This window comes from Anser anser (assembly GCF_964211835.1).
Source record: "Anser anser genome assembly, chromosome: Z".
In the NCBI taxonomy this organism is placed as follows: domain Eukaryota; kingdom Metazoa; phylum Chordata; class Aves; order Anseriformes; family Anatidae; genus Anser; species Anser anser.
Genome location: NC_139723.1, coordinates 23,813,196 through 23,819,915, shown reverse-complemented (window position 1 = coordinate 23,819,915; position 6,720 = coordinate 23,813,196).

The following is a 6,720-nucleotide window of genomic DNA, read 5'->3' as shown; positions in this document are numbered from 1 at the left end:
ATTGCTCCAAAATCTGTTCTAGAACTTGCCCAAATAAATTGGTGGCCCTGTAAACCCCTGAGGTAAAACCGTCCGTCTGAATTGTTGCTTCCGCCCCCATTTCAGGGTCCTTCCAGTCAGAGGTGAATATATCTTTGCTCTCAGGGCCTGAGAGCACTCCATTAATAACACTGTTATTCCAGTCTAACTATTTACAATTTGAATGCTCAATTTCATCACCAAATCCTTTCCCAACAAGTTAGTCCCTGCCTTGGGTACATACAATAATTGCCCAGAGATCATTTAATCCCCTAGTCTCAGCTTGGTATCCCCCCAAAGTGGCACTGTTATCCCAGCCCCTTCTACCCCTATTGTTATAAATTAGTTCTGGTAGAAATCATTTCCAACACATCGTGGGTAAGGTAGATCGAATTTCAATTTATTTGAGCATTTCAGCAAGCAGCGATAAGTAAAACAGCGCTGGGCGGCCGGGGAGTCTCCAGCTCTGCCAACGGCGCGCACCTAAGCCCGCCAGAGTCTCGATTTATAGCCTAGTAGTTCCGGGTTCAGTGGTACATCCTGGTGTCTTCTACGACTGCACAGCCTGTTGCTAGGGGGTCTTCGTCAGTCCTCTGGTGGTCATGGGGATGAAGATCGTCGTCGGCCTCTGCGTTGGAGTCATGACTTTGCCGAGGTATGTGAGTTCTCATGCGAGGGGGAATGCCATTTTGCCCTTATTTGGAGCTGGTTTCTACTGCAATTGTTAACTTAACAGGAAGTTCCCATACTTGTTTTTTTCCTTCAACAGGATATTGGGGGTATAAGCAGTCAACTGTTGAAACCCCCCATCAGCAACATTTAATGAACAAACAAGGCTTTACCCATTACACCTATCACTTTTTAGGGTTTCATTAGTTAATTTAATCCCTAATATTTTACAGGCCAGTAATGACCTAGCTGCCCCAGTGTATTGGGTTCGATGGCAAGGTTCCGGGGAGGGGGGGGTGTGTGGAGCTGCAGTGGCAGCCCCCACGAGGAGAATCCGGAAGCCGCCCTGTGGCAAATAAGGGACAATTTCAGCGGGCCCTAAGGGGGCCCACCGCTGCCCAGAGCCAAGCCATGAGCAACACAGTCCGTGCCTCTGTGAGAGCACATCCAAGAAAACAAACAAACGAACAAAATCCTGCTGCTCAACAACAGCTGGGAGAGCGAGGAGCGAGAAACCTCCCCGCAGACACCAAAGTCAGCACAGAAGGAGGGGATGGAGGCGCTGCAGGCACCGGAGCCGAAGCCCCCTGCGGCCTGTGGAGAAGCCCCTGGTGGAGCAGGCTGCCGCCCCAACACCCCCCCCCCCCCCCCCCCCCCCCCCCCCCCCCGATACTTGGGAAACTGACCAAAGACCACAGCAAATATAACAAAACTTCTAGACTGTTACTTAGATAATGCCTACATCCTCTTTCCCTGCTCATTCAACTGCAAACAGCTCTGTCAAACACTACATACCACACCTTTAACACCTTCAATAACCCTTCCAACGCTTCTTTTTATCTTTCTCCAGCCTGTACTTTCCCATTTACCTTCTCTCCTCCTTTTTCCACTCTGGGTATTCCTACCTGAAGTGGCCAGCCTGGCCACACTTCAAAGCCTGTCCCTGAGCTTTCCTTGCCTGCCATTCCTTCATCTCTCTTCCTCTCCTTTCCATCCTGGCCCTGACTCCCCCTGAAAATTTTCTTCCTCTTTCTCCAACCCTCTGCCTCACTAGCTGCTACACTGTCAATACCATTAGTTTCACTCTCTGCTTTTCCTTCTCATCTCCCCTCCTGACATACACCTCCAGGGCCTCCTGCAGGAGGGCCCCCCCCAGTGACTGTTCACTACATCCCCCCACCTTCTGGAGCATTTTCTGTGTATCTTGCCAGGCTTTAATCACAAAATGAACTTTCAAGAGCCCATGGGATACTGGGTCCTCGGGACTCATCCACGAGTACTTTCTCATTCTGACCCCAAGTCTCTCATACGATTTCTGCGTTGCGCATTATTATTATTCCATCCAGGATCGGCAAGTGGTTATTTCTGCCCTGCCGGTATTACCCCTGGTCCTGGAGGATAAGCTCTCTCCCATTTTTGTATAGCAGCTCTCCTCCTGATCATTCCCATTTCTTTCCTTGTAAACAACATACTTATAGACAATTTCCGCCCCAAGAGTATAAGTTAGGTCCTAGGAACTGGTCTAATTGTTCAGCTAACCTGATGGGGTCCTCAATTAAAGACTTCATCTCCTTCTTAAAACCCCTAACACCTCTCTGCCAGTAAGGAGAGGGGGGACTTCACCTAAGAGGATACACAGTTAGTACTGTTAGTATCAGGGAAGGCAAAATTCTCTGTATCTCTTCTACTTTGTTCTAATTCTTGCCAGAGCCTAGAGTATGCTCCTTCTCTAGGGACAGTGTTAATTGCAGTCCCTGTCTCCCTTCCTGTAGCGACTGCTGCTGCCGCCGGTGCAATATTAGGATTATAGGGAGCATAACTTGGCTCCTTCTCTGAAAAAGGAATCTTATTGTTTACATATAAATTTAAAGCCTGAATTTTCATCAGACCTGTATTTTGGCCAAAATACTGCTGCTTCCTTAATTGATTCTTTTGTCCAGACTGATACACAATATTTAACCTTTTTTTTTTTTTATCATCTCCTCTAATTTTGAGATTATTTTTTCCAATTTCTTATCATTCTGTTATAAGCGAGACCACGCAATTTTCTGGTCCATCGAAGATAATTTATTAATTAAGTAAGCAGGCACAAGCAAAACAGCGCTGGGCGGCTGGGGAGTCTCCACTCCACCACGACACGCAACTTCCCTTTCCAGCGTCACTGTTTTATAGCATCCAAGTTCCGGCTTGTCAGGACTTGTTGAGCCTTCTGAAGCTGCGCGGTCCGTTGTTGGGGGTCGTTGTTTTTCACGCGTTGTACTCGTGTTCAAGGGAGGGGGGGGGCAGGGGGTCGTGAAGCGGCAAACAGGGTGGGTTGCTTCACAGAATCCTTCGTTTTAACAAGGATGTTTTCCCAGCCTCCCTTCCTCATTATCTACTCGCTTAATCCCCTTATCACAATGTTGTGAATTGCAAAACCTTATCAGATTCTTTACATCCTTGAAGACAATGAACAACCCCCCTACTAATGTATCACAATTCTTCAGGAAGAACTTTCGGTCGGCACTCCCCCAGGGATATCTCCCTGTCCCCTGGAACTCATATTTCCCATTTTTCCTAGCCCTTGTCAGTGTGCTGCTACAGAAATTTCCCTCCTGCAGGGTACCACACACTAACGTTCCGATTCTGGAAAATGGGGGTGTACTCCCAAGCACTTCCCCGTGCAAGGGGTACCGCACACCTATGAGTTTACCAGATTCCCTGGTGTACTGCCAAGCACTTCCCCGTGCAGGGGCTACTGTACCCCAAATTTCCCTGGTGTACTGCCAGGCACTTCCCTGTGCAAGGGCTTACCGTACACCAAATTTCCCGAGACTCTTCCTTTCTCTCCCTTATCTCACACTTCGTCCGTCTCCGGCCGCGCCCCTCGCGGAGCTGCGGAACCGCGGATCAGGACCCCACACTCGCTTCGTACAAAAGTACGTCTCAATCACACGTCACACAGAGTCTCACCCGACCCCCAAGGCAATACTTAATATTTCTTACCTTGGTCTGTGCACAGTTACCGGATCAATTCTTAAACCCGGAGTCCCTACCTTCTTCCCTTCCCCACTACTTCACGGATCCTGCCTCTTTCATCAGTCTCGGGCCCTCTGTCAGCTCTCCGCAGAACTGCCACCATCAATGCACAGGACCGCTGAAATCAGCAGGGCATGCCTTCCTGCTGCTGCGGCTCCCCAGTAGATGACTGTATCCCGGACGAGCTCCCAAATTGTGAGAAACACTCCGTAGCCAATAATTTAGGCTCAGGCGAGGATCTCAGTGAAGTAGTAATTTATTCGCGATTGCAATGGCGGGCGTCCCACAAGCAGGAGCGTGCCTACTAGTCACACAGTATGGTTTATATACTTTATTTCTCAATGACCGGGACCCTCCCCTGTTTCCCCATTGACTGGGTAATCCAGGTTCACAACCTATCCGATGCTTCACAGACAATACATGGCCTTCAGTTGCTAGCCTGTTAAATTTCAAATTTGATTTTTTTTACTGTTTGAAGTGGTAATGTTTCTTCACTTATCTGACTTGACACCGTGATTTTCACCTAATTGTTCTAAGGAGTCTGGTTGTTTGCATTTTACAAGGTTGCCTGCTAAATTTTCTTATCACTGCAAGCATATCTCAATACCCCATTCCTTACCTTTAAACAACGTAACTCTGCAAAAACATTTTTATTCCCACACCCCTAACTCTGCAGTATTATTTAATTATTTGTTTCTAGGATATATTCTATATCCCAGTTTCTATGTTATTCTGTTGTTTCACTGATGGAACAGTAGAAGATCAACAGGCAAGGAAACAGCAGTCTGAAATCCCTATAGTTTACCATTTCCCCCCCTACATTTCTAAAGTACGCTTTCCTCCTGAACGTAAACCTTCACGATTCCTTAGGCAGACGAGGCTACGGAGTCTGGAAAGACACACGGTGTGGTCAGTCTCCTGCGGTGCTCACTGTTGAGAGCAGCCCTGTATTACAAACTGTTCTGTTTAGGTCTGAGGCTGTAAAACAGCTTGGTTGTACCCTTGAAAGCTAGTCAAAAGGCAGAAGTACTTCCTTCAGGCTTTTAGGGAGGCTTCTATTTGTTCTGCAGTAATGAAGTTTGCTTAAAAAGTCAATATCCTGTAAAGATCTGCATTCTTAATTTAAATAAATGGCTTTCTCTGTGTTAACATGTAGAGTTCTTAAGAAACATGGAAGCATCCTGCCAGTCCTGTAAGAATCTCCTTTTATTTGTTTTTATTTAGCACATTACAGGTTCAGCACAGACATTGAGTAGATGCGTATAGTAACATTTGCGTATATATGTTATAAAGAAGACTGAGAAGAGCACAGTGTACAGGGCCAGCCCAGTGGAGTTATTTGCAGAAAAGGACAACTTGCTACAGAAACACTGTTTACCTTTAACTGAAGTCTTCACAGAAGTTCCTCAATCTTTTAGAAATTAATTGTTTCTGTGAGGACACAATACGTTTAGCTCTCAGAATTAAGTCTCTCTAGAAGTCCATGAATGTTCTAAATGGTCCTTTCCACTTGAAGCAAGGTAAACAAGATCAAGTTCTGTTAACAACTTTCCATCAGACAGTAGGTCTACTTCAAGCAGGAATCCGACAGAGCACTGAGCTTAGCTGCTGGATCAGGAAATACTGAATTGTACATAACAGAAGTTGATTTAAAGCCTACCACTAAGTGCTAAGAGATGTAAGGACCATTTTAAAACTTAAAAAGCATTTTATCTCAACTGGTAACAGTGCAAGAAATGTTGACTAGTTTGAGAACTGTCAATCTAGTACAGCTCTGGTTAGTCTTGGAAAGTCTAAGAATTATCAACAGCTTTTAGGGAAGTAATTTATGTAGTAGTTTGTACCTAAATCAAATTTTTAGGTATCCGTAAGATTATTTCAAGAAGTGACACTAAATTGCATTGGCAATGTGACTGGTATGCACACAGTTGACAGTGTTTAAAACGCAGCATTAGTATTTAGTATGGCTTACAGAAAAGTTCAGCAGGTTAAAGACAGAGGAAAATAAAAAAATAGAGCATTAAATGTGTGGGTCAGTTCAAACTTCCTACTTGGTCACGACAAGAAGTTTGCTTTACCCTGTATTCTTTTCTGCATATCCCCTCATAATAAAATGTTGCCATTGAATGACAGTGTGTGACACTTTAGTTTTTTTCTTAAAATAACAAGTTCTATCCTGTCCTACAGAAAATAATGCATAGTACCTCATACTTCCCTATTCATGTTGTTATTTGACAGCTCTAAGGTCTGTTTTGTAGCTTGAAGTTTAAAATGCATACTTTTAAGACACTATTTTACCTCATTTTATAATAGGCATTTCTCAAACGTAAACTTTATCTGTTGAGTAACTGTGTGCTTCATTCTTTTACAATGCTTGTGCCTGAGAATTTAGAGTGCATGTTTCTATACCAACTTGTTACAGAAAGCCCCAAATCTTCAAAAGTTTGTTTTACTCTAGAATTTAAGTTGTGGACCAGAAATCACTTCTTATCAATCACATTAAAAGTTCAAGCTTACTTTCTATCTTCTGTGTGTTTTGTGAATTTGAAACTGTCAGGGGCACTACTGTGGGCTTTGAAGACATGTCAGCACGGAGATGAGAACAGAGATTTCAGTAATTCATGCTGAATTTGTTGAAAATACTGTAGTGTGAAAGTAAATGCAGCTTCAGATCTACAAAAAATATTTTCCATCAACTATGAAAAAGCACTTATTCTCTTTGTTTTGGTTGCATTCTTACAGATTGGTCAGAAATATATCAAGTAATCTAAATAATAGCATCCCTCCAAATTCAGGAATTTTCAGTGCTCATGCAAAGCTGTTCTTGGACAGTCAGAACGGATTGCAGATGTTTATGTGCAGAAAAGCTTGTGGCAGTGGCTGTCCACCCCCTTAATGATGTAGTTCTGTGGACGGATACCTAAGACAGTAAATAATACTTCATCAGGACTTTAGGAAGAAGTGTTTGTAATGTTATCGTTCCTAATGAAAAGGTGGTTTGTGCTTTTGAGTGTG